Raw genomic sequence first — 21,571 nt, forward strand, 5'->3', positions numbered from 1 at the left:
GGCGTCGGACCAGCTTGTCCGTAAAAATTTACGCCGCCCGCTATTCTCCGAATTTTCGTGAGCGCGGAGAATTGCGCCCCAGAGACCTGAGCACCAGATCTAGCCAGACATCCCAGTGACAATTCATTGCAGTGCTGAGCGAGTGCTGCACTGTCCAAGGCACCATTTCTCAGAAGAGGCAACAAATAGAGGTCCAGCCTGTCCTCTCACATGGATGTGCAATTTCTCACAGCACTGTTTCGAAGAACAGGAGAGTTCACGCTGGCATCCTGGCCAATACTTCACGCTCAACTAACACCAGTAAAACAAATTATCTCTCATTATCACATTGCTGTTGGTGGGAGCTGGCTGTGCAGAAATTACCTGCCGCGTTCCCTACATTACAACCGTGACTGCACTTCAAAAGTGTGTAATTGAATGTAAAGTGCCTTGGGTCGGGAAAGGTACTATACAACTGCAGGTTTGTTCATTTCTATTTTCAAATTGGATTTTCAAATGCACAGTTGTTCAAGTGCTGTAGAAAAGCTTTGCAATATTAATGAGTTGGTTTCTATGGTACCGCGAGCTGTTGGTGTTGTAATTCCTGAGCAGCTCTTGGTGCAACATTTCGATTTTGTGTTTGTGTATTTTGTACTACTACTGAACAAAATGGAGAACAGCCAACTTGGAAAATGGCTGCTAAATGTGATGCAATTTTCTATTTGGTGCGAATATCACACATGCAAGGGGGGATTTGGGGGGAGGGGGGGGTGGGGAAATCCTTATGTTAGCTACTCCCTCAACGAGTATCACTGGGAAAATAAATTGTTTTTATCAGTAATGACAGCCAAGTTAATTCAAATGTGTTTGCAGCAGTAACTGTGTGCACCTAACACCGATCTCATTGCAAGCACTGTGGTAAATTGTTTAGCACTGCTGCCTCACAGCGTCAGGGACCCGGGTCCAATTGTGTCCTCGGGTGACGGTCTGTTTGGAATTTGCGCATTCTCCCGGGTCTGGGTGCTCTGGTTTTCTCCCACAGTCCCAAGATGTGAAGGGTAGGTGGATTGACCATTCTAAATTGTCCCTTAGTGTCCAAAGATGTGCAGGTTAGGTGGGGATAAGGGGATTGGGTGGAGGTGTGGGCCTAGTTAGGGTTTTTTTTCAGAGGGTCGGTGTAGACTCGATGGGCCAAATGGCCGCCTTCTACAATGTAGGGGTTCTATTCTTCTGTTCTATTCTTCTAATATTCAGCTCTCCCGGGGTTAATTGAAGGTTTTAGTTTACTGGTAGGGAGGTTCATGCAGAAATTATTGAAATTTACTGCATTTACCAAAAGCAATGAACAGCTGGACTTGTAATAATTACAGGGGAAACTGTGTGCACCCTAATCAGATTGTGACAGCGCACGTTTGGTTGACTCTGATTTAGATGAGTCTGGGTTGGCTGATGGGGTTGCAAGCCTTCTGCGGTCAGTAGATTTAACGTGGAGCTAGCTGGACGAGATAACGAGAAACAGTTGTATCTTAGTTTTCCAGTGGTAGCTTCCAGCAGTCCCATTAAGGATGCTGGTTAACCAAAGTGCCTGAAGAAACTGCACAACCTAATGGATCTCCTGCATCCATTAGGCATCCAGTTTAGGGATTAATGCCTGTTTCAGGTGCATACCCTGTGGCACACTTCCAGAATGCTGACTATTATATTGGATTCCTTGGTGTCTGTTCTACACTCCTAAAAGCGGTGTAGCACCATTCAATTTCTCTCAGCCTACCTGACAACTTAGCTGAATAGTAGTCAAAGCAGATAATGGAAACCAAGGCAAAATACGGAGGTGAAACTTGTTTGAACTTCGCAAATTATTGTTCCACGAAAATATCAAGCAGCACATCTCATTGCAAGCCAGTCAAGTTTCCCAGCAATAACATCTACTGCAAAAGTAGTCAATTGATATTGGGAGAAAAATTACAAATTGCACAAAGGATAGTTTCAAGAAAATAAATCTAGAAACCAAATTCCAAACTGGACCTTCAGCAGGACCGAAGAAGCTGCATGCTAAAGGAGGAAGTCGCTGAGGAGATACCATGGTGACTGCACAATCGTTCAATCCAAGGGGAACGGTCAATACCAACCTCTCATCAGAATTTGCTGTTGAATCTGGTAAGTGGTGTAATAATGTTTGCTGTCTCCTGTAATCATTAGTAAATGATATGCTCTGAGTGATATGCAGAAAAGTCTTGTAAATTCTCAACAATTTGTGCCCACTCCATTGTATTCCAAGCAATATACTTAGTGCTTTTTGCACTAGTCTCATTATAGATAGATGTAAATGCTGCATATGTTTAAAGACTAATTATGTAAATTATCACTAATGTCTTTGCAGTTGACGACATCATCCTGCAATGAGTTGCTGCATGAAGCATTGACCAGTTCTGATGAGGATTTGTGTGACATGCACACAAATATTGCCAGTAAAATACTTAACTGGGTGACGATACAGTTCCATAAGGACATCAGGTTTGAGTCCTCACAAATGACCCTGCTATAAAAAGGCAGCCATTCAATGTTCCAGTTCTTGGATCATTTGCAAGTTTGTTTTCTGGATTGTACCAGACCTTTGTCGAGTTAGGAAATATTAACATGAGTTCACCAGTGCTGGTCCCTTCATACAACATCTGCACGCTGGAGGAAGACTTCACCGAATGCAAGTGCTCATGCATGTTGTCTATCCTTCTGTATATTACATGCATGACATGCAATTTGAATGAGTATAATTGGCAGATTTCATTTCATTTAATTTCATAAGTAATATTCATGCAACATCTTTTCATGTCCTCATAACTGCTTGCTCATGATTTCATGAAACTATTATTTTTTTTTCTCGGGGGTCGGTTAGCTCAGTTGGCTGAATAGCTGGTTTGTGATGCAGAGCAATACCATCAGCACGGGTTCAATTCCCGTATCGGCTGAAATTATTCAAGAAGACCCCGCTTTCTCAACCCTTGTCTTAGGTGTGGTGACTTTCAGGTTAAGTCACCACCAGTCAACCTTCTATCAAAGAGAATAGCCTCTGTGACTGTGGTGATACATTGACATTTTCTTCCTCTCAAAATAAAACTTAAACAATCTAGGGTTAAGCCAGCCACCCAAACTCACAGTGAACAGACAACCGGAGGTTTGAGGTGCTGTCTCATTTACATAGAGTTGCAGAGCATGAAATAGACATTGTCATAAGACACGCCAATATTGGAATGCCCTGGTTGGCGAATATAGTAACTGTGGGTCCTGGGGCAGCAGGGCCCCTCAAAAATAATTGCAGCTGAACTGCATTAGCTCCATCACCCATTGAACTGAACAAAGCAAACATTTTAAAAGTGGTGCGTGTGAAAAAGTCAGGCTTCATTGTTAGGGTTAATGGTACAGTAAGACCATCAAATCCACTTTCAGACCCTTACTGCTCCATTAACATCAAGCAATTCAAGTTAAAATTGCTCCTTTTATATTGTGAGTACTTTAGGCAGGTGAAAAACCAGAAACTGCTAATTGCATAGTGATCTATCAAATGGGCCTAGTTTCAGAATGAACTGTATAACCTTCAAACTTAATGCCAAATTACAACATATTATGATCACTATTTACGAAAGGTTCCTTTACAGCAAGGTTATTAATTATGCCTTTCTCATTACATAATATTAAATCTAAAATAGCATGGTCCCTAGTTGGTTCTTTGACATACTGCTCCAGAAACCCACCTCGTGTACACTGCAGTGTGTTAGTCAATCATTTTGTCTTTGGGGACTGGGTTCAGATTTGATCTGGAGTGATTGTTTTCCTGTGCCTCTGCCTGTTGTCTGGACATGTGGAAATAGTTTGGGCTATCACAATCCAGTTCCCAGTGGGCAAAGGCCTACAGCCTTTGTCTCTATTTCTGCTTTCACTGACAATGCCACTTCAAGGCATCAAAGAAATGGTATAAAACATTGTGGTGCTCCAGTTGGGGAAACACTTCTCAGGTCGGGGTTGAAGCACAGATTTGGAATAAGGTGAAGGGAGTTCCCTCCTGTATTTGACTGACATTAGGACCTGAAAAGGACAGCTTCATGGCATGCTACAAATGCCATTTTGTATTCTAAATGGCATCCATGCTGTGAACTCATATTTCTTCTGTGGTCCGTAGTGGACACCATTTTAATAGAGGCCAAACAAAAAACATCTTTACGCACGTCAAGAGTAGGCATTAGGTCATTAACAAAATGCAGTTAAGGTGCTTAATCACTCCTTTGGCTCCCTTTTTTGCTTTGGCAACTATCCAATGCCAGTGTTGATTTTGCATGGAATAAAGGAAAGATCAGTACTCATCTTAATGGTCACTGCTCCCAAGATTTCCAAACTCAGTCGTGATTCTGACTTCCAGGCCCCCAATAATTCCCTGATGCAAACCCCAATCGTTTGACTCCTCCCTCCAACCCCACCCTGACTGATATCCCAACTTCCATCAACACTGAAGACTCTTCTGTGATGATCCTTCTTGCTGACCTCCATCAGCTTTCTGATCACACTCCCAAAACTCAGCCCTTCCTCCTCCTGACCCCAAAATTACTTAGTCGAACATTGGCACATCAAGCCAAGTGGACTTCTACCTCTGGACCATCTACACTTTGATAAGGCTCATTGTTCCTCAAACCTCCCCATTGGAGTGCAGGTGGCCAGCACTCTGCGGGTGAGATCCCAAGAATGATTGGCAGCAAATGTCAAGGCCTGGGTGTTTGAAATCGAATAATGCTCTATTCCCCATCACTAACATCCTCCACCTTTGATGAGCAGGAAAAAAATAATTTGCACGGGAAATACTTTATTTTACCTTGTTATTAAATTTGGAAAGATAGTCACTGTGCTCAGTACCTGTTTGGTAGCAAAAAGGAATTAAGTCATGAATTTCATTACCATGGCTCGCCAACCTTCATGGTCCTTGAGAGAAGCCAATTTCATTGTGTTGTTCTCAAATCTTGTAATGTTCGCTTCTTTAACTGTCAATGTATTTTCTCCTTTGTCTCTCTCTTGCTCTGTTGTTCTCCAATTTTGCCAGTCACTACTTGATGCTTTAGTTCTGTCGCCAAAGTATGTGGCCAAAATATTGTAGTTGAATCTTGGTGATCATCAACAAAAATGCCTCTTTTGTGCCTTATTTCCTCAAAGTTACCTCATTAGTTTTGTGCACTGTCGAACTAATTCTCATCATATCAACAATATACACAACTAATGAGGAAGGGAAAGCAGACATACAAGAAGAACCTTTGCAGATGTTCGCCAAGATCAATATATTGAATAATGTGAACATTGTGTGCTAATTTAAAATTGACGACAGGAGTTTTTGGTTTGCAACAGATTTTCAGCATCTGAATATTTAGGCAGCCTTGCGTGGAGGCAGATGGACGAGAAATGTTCTGGGTCCAGTCACTACTCTGTAATTGGTTGGCTGAATTCAGAGAGTGGAAGCACTACAGTGATTCTCAGCATTCCTGGCCGCGGGATAATAAAGCTGTTCAAAGTCCCTTCTGTTGCCTGTATTCTATGCTAGTACCTACGATTTCAATTGCTGGGCCCAAACCTGGACTGCACACTAATTGCATCCAATAAAAATAAACCAATTTATTAAATAGGGCTGAGATATGCCAATCCTCCACTGGAGAGAGAGGACGTCCTCCTGGGTATTTGTTCAAGATCCATTCCTCCCTTGCTCATCTGGGATCAGCGATTATGGGGGCTTAAGTGAGTGAAATATTGAACCTCTTCAAGGTGCATTCTGGATCTTAGTTTCCCTGTTAACCATGTTATTTGGAAAGGGAATGGAAGCATTATGGAATATGGAATATTAATGTATTTCTACCAGTTTTTATGGTGTAAACGCGGAGCTGAATTTTACTGATTTGCATATTTTTGAGCCTTTTAATTCTTTTAGTTTGTGGATTTAGTCAACAAAATCATAATATGTTTGCTTAAATGGAAGAAAACAGTTCTTATTAAAATACCAGCTTAATACTGCTCAATACTGGATCAAAACCTATTTAAATTGATTCATCTTTTGAAGTCCTTTGAATTGATATCAATTAGAATATGGAACAGACTTTAATTTGATAATGCCATTGTTAAATCTTTAACTTAACATTTCCTGCTTTTCATGTGGTTATCATTGCATTAAGGCCTGCCTTAAACTGAAATAGAACAAGCCTCATTGAACTGTGCTGTTTTATGTTCAATCATAGTGAATTCCTGAATGATGTGTTCTTCTGGCAGTCCATTTCAACCACCTCAAAAGCAACAGTTTCAACCGGTACCAATTTAAACCAATGCCACCTAATAGATCCTTGAGTACAGCAGCTGGAATGTACAAGAGAGAGTTGGTTTTCCAGCATTTATAATTATATACTTGATTGCGCTGGGTATAAAGGACACAAGATGGCAAACAATTGGCACACAGTAACATACCGCAAACAACAGTGTTTGTGCCAAGTTATGTTGTTCATTGTTTTAGCTTTCAGAGACATTGGTCTGCTCATCTAGGTGGAGGAAACTGAAATTTCTCAATCAAAACTTGGACAAGTAATGGAAAGGCTGCATTCTCCGGTCACCCAGTCGCGTGTTTCTCGGTGTTGTGCGGTTCGCCGGCGGTGGGACTCTGTCTTGTCCATCGGATTACCCATTTAAGCCACCCAACACTGCCAGGAAACCCACATGCGGGGCTGCACTGCCGGTGGGAAAAGTGAATCGCAACAGCTGGAGAATTCTGGCAGCTCCAGACTTCAAGGAACCCGAGTAAAACCAAAGTCAATGGCTGGAATTCTCCAGCCAGCCTGCAGCAAGATTTCCAGTGGTGGAGGTGGCTTGCTATTGGCCGCTGGCAGACCAGTCCAACTCTGCAGCATTTTAGCATCGCTCGCCTGCTTTGCTGCCAGTGAATCCACCACGTGCGATCAACTTCGGTGGAACCAGGTAACCTCGCCAGCGGGAACGGCTGAAAAATCCCACCTAATGGGAATCAGGAAGAAATCCCTGAGTCAAAAAGCAGCAGACACATGCGAACATCACCAAGTTCCCACTACATTCCAAAATATTGTTTTTAAAATCCATAACCGAAGCACCAAATCTATGCTCAATATGTTGATACATTTGATGTGGGATGAAAGGAATCTATGTGAAGAATATATCACCTAACAAAAAGGAAAAACCTGCATTGATATAACTCCTTTCATTGTCCCAAAGGTCTTTACAGCCAGTGGAGACCTTCTAAAGGAATATTCTCTGTTATAATATGAGGTTCATAGCAACTGGGAATGAAGTGTAGAAAGCCTTTGGTACCAAGGAATTTTGCTTTAGAGATATAGAAATGAAGTTGCTACCACCTGAGATCAATAGAGATGAGTCTGTGATCTGACATTCTCAGCAGGAAGTGCTGCTCATAATGAGGGCGCCTCGGGAATGTGTTGACTATGCACGGACTTAATTTTTCTGCTTATTTCTGATATGTTATATCCCACAAATGCACGTGTCTCAAATTATATTGCTCTGCAACAGTCCACGATCATGTTTGTGCTGAATGATTACCAAGGTTATTGCTCTCTCCAGTAGAGAGGATACCTGACCTGATTTTTGTCGGTTCATGTTGTGAAGCATTTTGAAATCCTAAACCAAATGGTGCTCTATTTAAAGTATTATTAAAGGTGTAAAAAATAGGGCAAGATTTAACGGGCTTGTCACACCCTATTTGGTGATGCGACGAGGCCATTTAATCTTGCGAGAGGCCTCCTGCGAGAATCGTGATGCTCGAAACACCTCGCGAAATTCAATGGAATCTTGTCAGACGTCACGATCTGGGTGTCACCAGGTGAGATCCAGATTAACATTTAAATATGTCTGTGCCATATTCTCCCAGGACCCGGGAACTAACGGCCGCGCCTGGGAGATCTCGCCAGGGCACCCACAAAAGTGGATCAGGCATAATGGCACCTGGGGGTCTCCCAGGCCATTAGAGACACCTGGATTGTTCGGCTCTGGGCATCAAGGTGCCTTCGCACTCCCACTGGCACCTGGGCACCTTGGCACTGCCAGCCTGGCACCTTGGTAGTGTCCTTGGTAGTGTATAAAGGCAGTGCCACCCTGGCACTTCCAGAGTGCCTGGGTGGCACTTCCAGACTAGTAGGGGTAGTGCCAGGGTGCCAGGTTGACAGTATCAAAGTCCCCAAGTGCCAGGTTTCCCACACGAGGAATCAGGCCCAGGCATGCCTTGCCCTCAGAGATGGAGTGAGGGAGCCCCAAGCACCCCATTAAGAAGTACGTTGGGTGCAGTAGGGGGTCCAGTAACCATGGTGCGGTGGCTCATGAGGGATGAATGAATACTCCATGAATACATCGACAAATACTCTTCCTGCACTTGGCGTTCCCCGGCAAAGTTGAAAAAAAAACTGTAAAGTGTCGTTCACCGAGAAACACCCTGCTGAACCTGCCCGAAACGGCCATTTCGGTCCCATTAAATCGCAGCCTCAAAGTTTGTTTTATCTCCTTTCCCATGATCTGCCCAGGGTCTTGAATAGTATACATCCATGGGGACAGACTGTTCAGTGGTCTGCTCCCAGATTTGCGACAGTGGAGACAGGAAAGATAGAAGGATGTGAATGAGCAAATACCAATTCTCTGAAAATGTGAGTTAAGACAGATAGAGCCATAAGAAATTCCCACAACACTTTGGGTTTATAATTAGAACCATAGAATATTAGAATAAACATATGAACTTATGAACAAGGAGCAGGGGTAGGCCATTCGACCCCTTGAGTCTGCTCCGCCATTTATCAAGATTCTGGCAGATCTGATAGTAACCTCAAATCTGTGTCGTCGTCCCCTCCCAGCAACCTTTCACCCCCTTGCTTTCCAAGAATCTGCCCACCTCTCCCTGAAAAAAATTCAAAGACTCTGCTTCCACCACCTTTTCAGGAAGAGAGTTCCAAAAGCTCACAACCCTCTGAGTGAAAATATTTTGCCTTACCTCAATTTATAAATAGGCAATCGCTAATATTTACACAGTGCCCCCTAGTTCTAGATTCTAGATTCTCCCACAAGAGGAGACATAGGGCGGGATTCTCTGTCCCACCACACCAGCTCGACCCCGCTGGCAGCTGGATTCTCCGTCCCGCCAGCTGGCCAATGGGGGTTTCCCTTTGTGGGCAGCCCCATGTCGTCGGGAAATCCCCGGGCGTGGGTGCGCTGCCGGCGCAATAGAGAATCCCGCCAGCGGAGAATCCAGCGCATCGTCTTCACATCCACCCTGTCAAAACCCTTCAGGATCATACGTGTTTCAATCAAGTTACCTCTTATTCTTCTATTCAGCAGATACAAGGCTAACCTGTCTAATCTTTCCTCATAAGATACCTCTCCCATTCCAGGTATTAAACCTTCTCTAAACTGCTGTCAATGCATTTGCATCTTTCCTTAAGTAATCTGACCAATGCTTAACACAGGAGTCAAAAGGTGACCTCACTCGTGCGGATAGCTTCACTACTTTTTTATTCTTTTCCCCTCCCAATAAATGACAAAGATGAAGATATTTTTAATTATGAAGGATTGTGTTAGAGTGAAGAGGGAGGACTTTATTGGTTGGGGTATATAGGTGTGGTGTTAGTTGTGAGAGGGAAATGTAAAATTGCTACTGAGAATGGGAAATTTGTTTTTCACACCGGGTTGTTGGAGCATGGAATGTTACCTCAGGCAGAGCGCAGACGATTGGATTTTAAGGATCAATACTTAAATACAAGGATGTGAGGAGAATGCGGGGAAATGGTTTTTATTTGCTCTGAGAGAGAGTTTGTGCAGACCCTGTGGCAGGATTTTCCTGTGGGCCTTAGGACCCTGAGGTTGGGACCAGTTGGACAACGTGTGCCCTCACATGCCAGCAGTCAGGCCGGGGGAGATAGTTTCTTGGGGGCAGCCTCCTAACTGGCTATATTGAGGATGGCAGGTGGGCACCTGGTGCCTCTGTGCTCAGCTGGTGGTTAATAAACTCAACAGCCCCACTGAGATAGCTGGGTGCTGCTCGGTCAGGTAGGAGAACATGAGGGAGACACATAATAAGGCCATCAAAATAAATAATGATGCAAGTGGGGAAGCGATATAGCCCTCTGATCAGTGGGGGGGGGGGGAACACCCTCCATTTGGATGGTTAGAGCAATGAGGCTGTACTTTGCAGCATGTGGCCCACTTTTTGGAGGATGGAGCTCTAGTGGCCCCACGGCCTGCCACAGGGAGGCTGCCTCCATTAAACTCGGGCCACTCCACTGTTGACAAAATGACTGTGGATCCTCCAAATTGCTCCGGATCGGTGCTTTAATTTGGGGTTGCATGCCACCTTGGAGCCAATGCAGCTTCCCACAATTTTCCCTGCCGTCCTTGCCTCCATGCTCCTCACCCCAGAGTTGGAGAAAATTATGCCGTTATGAAACTTAGCAATTTGGGAATCAGAAGGTGCAAACCTATATATCACCACATAGTGGTGCCATAGCGATTTAATGGTAAAGAAAGAAAAACATGCATTTATAGAACTCCTTAAATTCCCCTTGAAGTGTAGTGTCTGTTCTGAACAAATATTGAAGATGGCGCAAAATAATTTGCTTAGTTAAAAACCATTGGCCAAACATTAAGCTAATATATAAAATGTTGACTTATTGGCTAACTATCAGATATGATGACACACGTTTTGAGATTCAGCCACCAGCTTTTTTCTACTCGTAACTAATTTGGAGGGGAGTGCACCTTATTTGAGTAAGTGAGTGCTTAATCAACCAATTTCTGCATTGGTACCTGCCAATTATAGCTTGTGATTGACTAGCTGTCAATCATGGACATCAATCCAAGCTGAAAAGCTCTTGTTATGTAATAGATTGAAATGAATATGATTTCAATAATTAATGCATTGAACTAACATTACCTCTGGGTCAGGTGAACACATGTATCCTGTGCAAGCAGTTCCAATTGAACCGGTGCCAGAAGTCTCAATTCACGTTTTTTTTAAAAAACGATCCCACTGTGTTTTAAAGACTTTTGGCAATTGTCGACCCAGTCCATCATTTTTCTGTGTTTTTTTTTATAAATTTAGATTAGCCAATTATTTTTTCCAATTAAGGGGCAATTTAGCGTGGCCAATCCACCTACTCTGCACATTTTTGGGTTGTGGGGGCGAAACCCACGCAGACACGGGGAGAATGTGCAAACTCCACACGGACAGTGACCCAGAGCCGGGATCGAACCTGGGACCTCAGCGCCGTGAGGCGGTTGTGCTAACCACTAGGCCACCGTGCTGCCCTTTCATTTTTCTGTGTTAAGGATACTTTCTAAATACAAATTAGTTTTTCCAGCTAAAGATCATCCTGGTGGGGACAATAAAGACCTGCTGCCAACAACCATTCAATGTTGGACTGTCCCTAGGATCCTTGCAGATCTTTTAATCTATAAAGGGTGACATGATGCCCGACAACAGCTTTCTTGAGATACCCTTCCAATGGGCTCTTCCAATATCCATCCATAGCCTGATGCAGAGGAAACTGAGGTGGTACGCTACAAATACTGCCCACAAATGCCCCTTCACACTTCATTGCAATGCTTACATAGGTCCTACGCTGCTCCTCCAGGTACAGGCCCAGTCAGGAAGCTCTGGGGCACCACACACCTGAAAAGATGTCTCTACCTTATTTCTTCTTGGTCACATCTAGGAACAAAGATTAATCTGTCATTCAAAGTATTATTGTCTTACTTTTCATCTGCCCATTCCAGTTAATTTTTTTTTTTAATTACAAGTCCTGATAGCATTGCCTTGGTTTTCTTCTGCTTATTCCAGTTAATTAATTTATTGTTCCATTATGGTTCCTGATAACATTTCTTGGAAGCATTAGTGAACTTTGAGAGGAGTTATAGAGACGAGGTCACACCCAAGGTGCAGGCATACAGATGGGTGACCGCTGGAAAGGGCAGGCAGGCAATGCAGGAGTGCCCTGTGGCTGTCCCCCTCTCTAGCAGGTATACCGATTTGGATACTGTTGGTTGGGGGGGGAGGGGGGGGGGGGGGGAAACAACGGCAGCCAGAACAGTGGCACCACAACTGGCTCGGTTGCTCAGCAGGAGATGGCAAAGTACAGAAGAGTGATAATTATAGGGGACTCTATGGTAAGGGGCACAGAAAGGTACTTCTGTAAAAGTGAAAGAGACTCCAGGATAGTATGTTGCCTCCCTGGTGCCAGGGTCAAGGATGCCTCTGAACGAAGACAGGACATCCTGAAGGGGGAGGGTGAACAGCCAGAGATCGTAGTATACATAGGTACTAACGACATAAGCAGGAAGAATGATGAGGTACTGCAGAAGGAGTTCAGGGAAGTAGGCAGTAAGCTAAAAAGCAGGACCTGTGGGTTGTAATCTCAGGATTACTCCCTGTGCCACGTGCCAGTGAGGCTAGAAATAGGAGGCTAGAACATGTGGCTATACCGGTGGTGCAGGAGGGTTTCAGATTTCTGGATCATTGGGATCTCTTCCGGGGCAGGTGGGAGCTGTACAAGAAGAACAGGTTGCATCTAAACTGGAGGGGCACCAGTATCCTGGCTGGGATATTTGCTGGAGTCACTCGGGAGGATTTAAACTAGTATGACAGGGGATGGGAACCAGAGCGTTGGGTAGAAGGTGCCATAACTGAAGGGGAAATAGAGAACAAAATTAAGAGAACAACATCATCCTCGGGCAGAGCAAAAAAGGTGACAAGCGTGTGAAGGTTGGTGGTCAATGCAGGATTTAGGGTGTTGTACCGAAATGCGCACAATATACGGAACAAGGTAAAAGAGCTTGCTGCATACATTGAAATTGGCCAGTACGATGTTGTGGGCATCACAGAGACATGGCTGCAAAGGGATCAGGGCTGGGATCCAAATATACAAGGATACATGTCCTTTCGAAAGGACAGGCAGATGGGCAAAGGCGGTGAGGTTGCATTGTTAGTAAGGAATCAAGTTAAATCGATAGCAAGGAGCGATATTGGATCAAAAGACATAGAATCTCTGTGGGTAGAATTGAGCAATCGGAAAGGTAAAAAGACCCTGTTGGGAGTTATGTACAGATTCCCTAGCAGTAGTCAGGATGTGGGGCAGAAAATAAATCAGGAGATAGAAAAGGCATGTAAAAAAGACCTTTTTACCCTGCAGTTTGAGAGGGAGAAGCTGCAATCAGATGTAATGGTATTACAATTAAATAAGGATAACTACAAAGACATGAGGGAGGAGCTGGCCAGAGTTAATTGGAAAAGGAGCCTAGCAGGGAAGACAATGGAACAGCAATGGCAGGAGTTTTGGGGGGTTATTAGGGAGGCACAACAGAAATTCACCCCAAGGAGGAGGAAACATGCTAAGGGTAGGACAAGGCATCCATATCTGATGAGGAAAGTCAAGAATAGCATAAAAGCAAAAGAAAAAGCATACAAAGTGGCAAGAATTAGTGGGAAGCCAGAGGATTGGGAATCCTTTAAAAGCGAGCAGAGGACAACTAAAAAAGCAATAGGGGGTAGAAATATGAGTACAAACTAGCTAGTAATATAAAAGAAGATAGAACAAAGAAAACGAAAATTACAGCACAGGAACAGGCCCTTCGGCCCTCCCAGCCTGCGCCGATCCAGATCCTTTATCTAAACCTGTCTCCTATTTTCCAAGGTCTACTTCCCTCTGTTCCCGCCCATTCATATACCAGTCTAGATGCCTCTTAAATGATGCTATCGTGCCCGCCCCTACCATCTCCGCTGGTAAAGCGTTCCAGGCACCCACCACCCTCTGTGTAAAAAACTTTCCACGCACATCTCCCTTAAACTTACCCCCTCTCACTTTGAAATCGTGACCCCTTGTAACTGACACCCCCACTCTTGGAAAAAGCTTGTTGCTATGCACCCTGTCCATACCTCTCATAATTTTGTAGACCTGAATCAGGTCCCCCCTCAACCTCCGTCTTTCCAATGAAAACAATCCTAATCGACTCAACCTTTCTTCATAGCGAGCCCCCTCCATACCAGGCAACATCCTGGTGAACCTCCTCTGCACCCTCTCCAAAGCATCCACATCCTTCTGGTGATGTGGCGACCAGAACTGCACGCAGTATTCCAAATGTGGCCTAACCAAAGTCCTATACAACTGTAACATGACCTGCCGACTCTTGTACTCAATACCCTGTCCGATGAAGGCAATCATGCTATATGCCTTCTTCTTGACCACTCTATCAACCTGCGTTGCCACCTTCAGGGTACAATGGACCTGAACTCCCAGATCTCTCTGTATATCAATTTTCCCCAGGATAGGAAGAGATTTTTCAATGTATGAAAGGTAAGTGAGAGGCAAAATTAGACATTGGACCAGTGGAAAATGTGGCTGGAGAAGTAATAATAAGAAACAAAGAAATAGCAGAGAAACCAAATAGTTACTTTGCATCAGTCTTCATGGTGGAAGACACCAGTGGGATGCCAGAGCTCCAGGAGAATCAGAGGGCAGAGGTGAGTATAGTGGCCATCACTAAGGAGAAGGTTCTTGGGAAACTGAAAGGTCTGAAGCTGGATAAATCACCTGGACCGGATGTACTGCACCCCAGGGTTCTAAAAGAGATAGCTGAGGAAATTGTGGAGGCATTGGTGGCGATCTTTCAGGAATCAGTGGAGGCAGGAAGGGTTCGAGAGGACAGGAAAGTGGCTAATGTAACACCACTGTTTAAGAAGGGAGGGAGGCAGAAGATGGGAAATTATAGGCCAGTTCACCTGACTTCAGTCATTGGTAAGATTTTAGAGTCTGTTATTAAAGATGAGATCGCTAAGCACTTGGAAGTGCATGATAAAATAGGACTGAGTCAGCACGGCTTCGTCAAGGGGAGGTCATGTCTGACAAATCTGTTAGAGTTCTTTGAGGAGGTCACAAGGAAGTTAGGCAAAGGAGAACCAGTGGATGTGATTTATTTAGATTTCCAGAAGGAATTTGACAAGGTGCCATATAGGAGACTGTTAAATAAATTAAGAGCTCATGGTGTTAAGTATGAGGTCATGGCATGGATAGAGGATTGGCTGACTGGCAGAAGGCAGAGAGTGGGGATAGAGAGGCCTTTTTCAGGATGGCAGCCGGTGACTAGTGGTGTACCTCAGGGTCTGTGCTGGGACCACAACTTTTCACAATATACATTAATGATCTGGAAGAAGGAACTGAAGGCACTGTTGCGAAGTTTGCAGATGATGCAAAGATCTGTAGAGGGACAAGTAGTATTGAGGAAACAGGGGGCTGCAGAACGACTTGGACAGGCTAGGAGAGTGCGCAATGAAGTGGCAGATGGAATGCAATGTGGAAAAGTGTGAGGTTATGCACTTTGGAAGGAGGAGGCATTAACTATTTTATAAATGAGGAAATGCTTAGGAAACCAGAAGCACAAAGGCTTGGGAGTCCTTATTCAAGAGTCTCTTAAGGTTAATGTTCAGAAGGCTGTTAGGAAGGTATTTGCAATTTTAGCATTCATGTTGAGAAGGCCAGGGATGTACTTCGGAGGTTGCATTAGGCTCTGGTCAGACCCTATTTGGAGTATTGTGAGCAGTTTTGGCCCCGTAACTCAGGAAGGATGTGTTGGGCTTGGAAAGGGTCCAGAGGACGTTCACAAGTATGATCCCTGGAATGAAGAGCTTGTTGTATAAGGCATGATTGAGGACTCCGAGTCTATATTTGTTCGAGTTGAGAAGGATGAGGGGGATCTTATTGAAACTTACAGGATATTGCGACCTGCATAGAGTGGACATGGAGAGGATGTTTCCACTTGTGGGAAAAACTAGAACAATAGGACACCATCTCAGACTAAAGGTACAATCCTTCAAAACAGAGATGAGAAGGAATTTCTTCAGCCAGAGGGTGGTAAATCTGTGGAACTGTGCCGCAGAAGGCTGTAGAGGCCAAATCACTGAGGACGGGATTCTCTGACCCCCCCGCCGGGTCGGAGAATCGCCGGGGGGGGGGCTTGAATCTGCTTCAACACCCGCTGCCGAATTCTCCGGCACCGGTTTTCGGGTGGAGGCGGGGATCACGTTGTGCCAGTCATGGCCCATTGGCAGCGGCCCCCACGGCAATTCTCCAGGCCCTGATGGGCCGTGCGGCCACCCGTTTCTGGCCAGTCCCACTGGCGTGAAATGGACATGGTCCACCCCAGCGGGACCTGGCTTGTCGGCCATCTAGCGGGGTCCTCGGGGGGATGTAGAGGGATCCCACACCGGGGGGAGGGAGGGGTCCCCCACGGTGGCCTAGCCCACAATCGGGGTCCACTGATCTGCTGGCGGGCCTGTGCCGTGGGGGCACTCATTCCCTCCGCACCAGCCTCTGTAGGGCTCTGCTATGGCCGGCTCAGAGAAGAAACCCTGCACATGCGCAGGAAACACACCGGCAGTTCTGCACATTCGCCAGAACACGCTGGCAGTCCTGCGCATGCATCAACTCGTGCCGGCTGGCGGAGGCCCTTCGGCATCGGTTAGTGCAGTGCCAACCCCTCCACGCTGGCCTAGCCTCTGGAAGTGCGGAGGATTCTGCAACTTCCGAGCGCCCGACGGCGGAGTGGTTCTCGCCACTCTTTGGAGCCGGTATGGGCCGCCCCGCCAATTCTGGGAGAATCCCGGCCTGAGTGTCTTTCAGACAGAGATCGATAGGTTCTTGATTCATAAGGAGATCAGGGGTTATGGGGGAAGGCAGGACAATGGGAATGAGAAATGTATCAATCATGATTGAATGTTGGAGCAGACTCGATGGGCCAAATGGCATAATTCTGCTCCTATGTCTTATGGTCTTATTATGAGAGGGTTCAATTAACATATTTACAGTTTCTACTGAATGATCCTGGAGTTTTGGACTGCATTTGTTATATCAGCTTCCTCACTAGACAGCCCACCTCGCCCTCCTGAAAAAGAGAAATAAACAGAACAATAATGTTCATCATAATGCTTAGATTTTTTTCTAAAGAAGCTGTGATAAAGAACTTCCCTTTTGAGGTGCAGTGGACAAACCCGGAACGTTATCAATGCAGATTCTCTTGCACCTGAGGATAGTACGGAGATCAACCTGGGGTGTTGCCTGGGACAGAGCGTTTGAACTATGAAGATAGGCTGGATAGTCTCAGGTTGTATTCTTAAGAGCACAGAAGGCTGGGGGAAGGGGCTGCATAAGATTATAAGGGATATGAACAGGGTGGATCAGAAGCAGCTGGTCCCCTTTGATGAAGGGTCAGTAATGAGGGGCATAATTTTAAGGCAAAGGGCAGGAGGGTTAGAAGGGATTTGAGGAAATAACTTTCACTCAGACGGTGGGGTAATCTGCAGTGCACAGCCGGGGAGGGTAGTAGAGGCGGAAAACCACACAATCTTTAAAATGTGGGTGAACACTTGAAATGCGAGAATGTTCAAGGCTACGGGCCAAGTTTTGGAGAGCGGGAGTAGTGTAGATTTTGTGTAGTGTTGTCAGTGCAGACTCGATGGGTCGAAAAGACTCTTCTGTCCTGTATGACTCTGTAAATCTACACGCAGGTGAACCTTGGGTGAGACAAGTTCCACGCCAGTATTGAAGTGAGCCCTTCCATCCATTTAAATCTGCTCCAACATGCTCAGTATTCCTACCGCTGAGAAACGCCTTGGGTATATCATCCTTCGACAGCTATTGTCAGCCAAAATAAGGGACATGAAGATGAAGCAAATGTCCTTGCTTTTTCGTTGACAGCAAAGAGAGGAAAATGCACCCTTTGGTATACATCCTTCAATATGTTGATTGTGCTATATATCTTCCCTCATACACCCACAACTCACCCTTCACCCACCACTTCATGCCATTCTCCCGGTCTGCACACATTGAACACAAGAAGATGAGAAAATTCTTTCTGGTTGAAACATCAAAACCTGTGCAAATTAATTCTCTGCATAAACCGATTGTTTTATTTAATCCTAAAAATGCTCAGAAGATCTGTCAGTATCAGAAAGCTGAATGAAAATTATTTCTGACATTTTTTTTCAGGTTTGTTGCAGGTACTTTTTTTTATTTTTTCAAAGGGTTAAAAAAAAACACGCCTGCGTTCCACTGAGCATCGAGGAGCAGTGTATAGCTGCAGCTTCTGGAGATGTTGCTAAGACAGTCATATTTATTCACCATAGATTGCAGTACCACCTCCTGATCACAGACACAGCGCACATCTTCCACCTTCTGCCTTTCCTGTGTGCAGTTAAAATTTTCACCTGACAGCTCTGTCAGACTATGATTGCATCTGCTCTGTCACAGTGGATTAGAAACGGCCTTTAACAACGATATTTTTGTGATTTGTGTCTGACATTGCAAGCCCGGTGCAAAAGGTAAGGTTTGTGTTGTGTGCAAATGTGTTAGTAAATGCCTCAAATAATTATTCTTTCTCCAACATGTCTGCCATCCTGTTCTGCCGAGCCTCTTTCTTTCAGTGTTATAGTAGTGTGCACTTGAATTTTTATTAGGCACTTGCTGCAAATGTACAGATTTTGATTTTATGTTGGAAGGGCTATTCTTATTGTCAGTCAGAAACTGGGGCACTCCTCTTCGCTTTCGGTGGGCACAGCTTGGAATTTCTGAGACTGCCTGACACTCAAATCCTCCAACTGTGTATTTAATAAGTTTGTGTGCTGGGCAGCTCAGTGGGATATACAATGGGAGAGGTGGAACTGCATTGCCTGAATGCCAAACACGTTAATTTAAGAATTAAGCTATTTGTGATATGTGATTTTTTTTTTTTTTGAGTCTCGGGTTATGGGTATCATTGGCAAGACTGGCTTTTATTGCCCATCTTCTTGAACTGTTGCAATACATGTAGCTAAGGTATTTTTTACAATATTCATAGGCGGGGAGTTTGAGGACTTGCTCCAGTGACAATGAATGAACAATAACGTCTGCTAAAATCAGGAAAGTAGGGAGGGGAATTTAAAATTACTGGTGGTTCCACGTACCTGCTGCCCTTGTCCTTCAAGATGGTAGATGTAGTAGGGTTAGGAGGAGCCATTGAATCAGCTTCACCAAATTGCTGCAGTGCATCATGTAGAAAATACACACTACAGCTACGGTGGACCGATAACGGAGGGCTGGAAGTTCAGGCTAATGGACGTGGTACTGATTACATGAACTGCTTTGACCTGGGTGGTATTGGGGGCGGGATTCTCTCATTCCGGGGCAGATCGGAGAATTGGCGCCGGCGTGGTTGGCACGGCACCGGTTTGGTGCCACTCTACGTGGCCAGCCCACCGATTCTCGCCCGGGATGTGCCGAGCGGCTGTCCTGATAATGCCGAGTCCTGCCGGCGCTGTCCAGACCTGCTCTCGACCGGCGGGAACTCGCCGTGAACCGCTCCAGTGCCGTACTGGCCCCCTTGTAGGTGCCAGAATTAGTCGTCGGGTCGGCCCATTCATGCCGTCGTAAAACACCATGCCGTTTACGACGGCGTGGACATTCTGCCACGGGATTAGAGAATCCTGCCCTAGGTTTCTTCACGTTTGTTGCAATTGAACTCATCCAAGCAAGTGAAGAGTATTTCACCTCAATCTTGTCTTATGCATAGTAGATGACGGCGGGGCTTTGTGGAATCTGGAGGTGAACCACTTGCTGTGTAATGTCCAACCTCCGACCTGCTCTAGTTTCAGTAGTATTAATGTGGCTGCTGATCCAGTTAAGTTTCTGATCAAGGTGATGATAATGAGGGACTCAGCAGTGATAGTGGCATTGAACACCAAGGAGAGGCAGTTTTGCGTTTTCTTGCCGGAGATGGCCATTGCCTGGTGTTTATAATCATTATTTGATTATATAAATGGCTCTGAGCTCTGCACAATTATCAGCATTTCTAACCTCATGATAGAAGGTTGCTCATTGATGGAAAAGGTAAGTTTGTTGCAAAAAAGACCCTGCCCTGAAGAACTTCTGCAGCAATGCCCTGGTGCTGAGACACAACCATTGTTCCAGTTATGATTTCAACCAGTGGACATTTTCCCCTAATCCCCATTGACTCCAGTTTTACTAAGGCTCCTTAATGCACAGCTTAGTTGGGCTGCCTTATTTTGAGGGGCAGACACTCTCACCTTTAGAATTCAGTTCTGCCATCCATATTTAGACTATGGCTATAATGAGATCGGGAACCTTTGTATCCTCATTGCTCACTTAGACATTAGTAACCCCATATTTTCAGAGATTACAGAATCATAGATATTGCCAACAGGAGGCAATTTACGCCAGCTTGCCTTATTTGCTCCCCTAACACTGGAATATTGTCTCTCAAGTGTTCATCTGATTTTCATGTTCAGCTTTCAAATTCAGGATGAAAGTTTGACTGAGGGAACCTGCAAGGCTACTTCTGGCTGAATGTGAAGTAATGGGACAGATTCCTCTTTGCACAGACGGAGGTATACCCAGTCCTGGTCGACCAGCATGATAGCCAGCTGCTCCAGAGTGATCCACCAGAATTTTAAAAATCTCTGCTAAGCACAGGGGTGAAAAGATGACTAAAAACTTACTGAAACAAAAGTCAGACAAATCTAAATTGGTAATTAGGTAAAACAGAGCAGTGAAAAGTTCTAACGACGTAGAGTGCTCAGGACCAATGTGTCCAAACAATGTGAAGGTTCAGAAAATAGGTTAAAACATTGAAAGAAGAGGAGACATACTGATCAATAACTTGAGGGGTGCATGGTAGCATAGTGGTTAGCACAGTTGCTTCACAGCTCCATGGTCTCAGGTTCTATTCCCGGCTTGGGTCACTGGCTGTGTGGAGTCTGCATGTTCTCCCCGTGTGTGCGTGGGTTTCCTCCGGGTGCTCCGGTTTCCTCCCACAGTTCAAAGATGTGCAAGTTAGATGGATTGGCCATGCTAAATTGCCCTTAGTGTCCAGAAAGGTGAGGTGGGGTTACGGGGATAGGGTGAAAGTGTGGGCTTAGGTAGGGTGCTCTTTCCAAGGGCCGGTGCAGACGTGATGGGCTGAATGGCCCTTTTATGATTCTATGATCTTCTGAAAGGGGTGCAGGGGAAAGTTCGAACAACGAGCACTTAAGAAGTTAAAGATGCAGGGGGAGGAAACACACTGGGCTAAATAGCTGGCTTTTAAAGCAGGCCAACAGCACGGTTCAATTCCTGTACCAGCTTCCCCAAACAGGCGCCGGAATGTGGCGACTAGGGGCTTTTCACAGTAACTTCATTTGAAGCCTACTTGTGACAATAAGCGATTTTCATTCATTCAAGGGGATTAAAAGGACTACCAAAATAAGCCAAGTTAAATAATACCCAAGTGAAGTCAGAAATAAAGCTAAACATCTGAGGAATGTCAAAGGAAAGGGAAAAAGTTAGAAGGAAAATCAAAAGGAAGAAGGGGGCATTTTAATTTTTTTTTTAAATAGCAAAACTAAAAAGGGACAATAGGAGCAAACACTTAAGAAACAAATAGCTGAAAGGTGGGGAACAGACAGAAATTTTGAGCTGTGTTTGTTGTTAGATATTCCAGATGAGGACGGTGGATACAACATGGTGGACAATGGTGT

At 44.9% G+C, this 21,571-nt stretch overlaps 1 protein-coding gene across 10 annotated transcripts in view; it reads left to right on the forward strand.

The window, feature by feature from the left end:
• The window catches only part of frmpd4 (FERM and PDZ domain containing 4), a 1,288,989-nt gene that overhangs the window by 1,043,070 nt on the left and 224,348 nt on the right, over positions 1–21,571 (forward strand). The window contains exon 1 of one of the 10 annotated variants that reach the window (XM_038802443.1): positions 2,028–2,136. The exons of 8 other annotated variants lie outside the window; for them this stretch is intronic. The gene's annotated coding sequence lies outside the window, so the exon portion shown is untranslated. Of the gene's footprint in view, positions 1–2,027; positions 2,137–18,186; positions 18,383–21,571 lie in introns of those variants that run through there. One more of the 10 variants, XM_038802442.1, reaches the window with a different exon arrangement.

This window comes from Scyliorhinus canicula, chromosome 7 (genome assembly GCF_902713615.1).
Source record: "Scyliorhinus canicula chromosome 7, sScyCan1.1, whole genome shotgun sequence".
NCBI classification, from domain to species: Eukaryota; Metazoa; Chordata; class Chondrichthyes; order Carcharhiniformes; family Scyliorhinidae; genus Scyliorhinus; species Scyliorhinus canicula.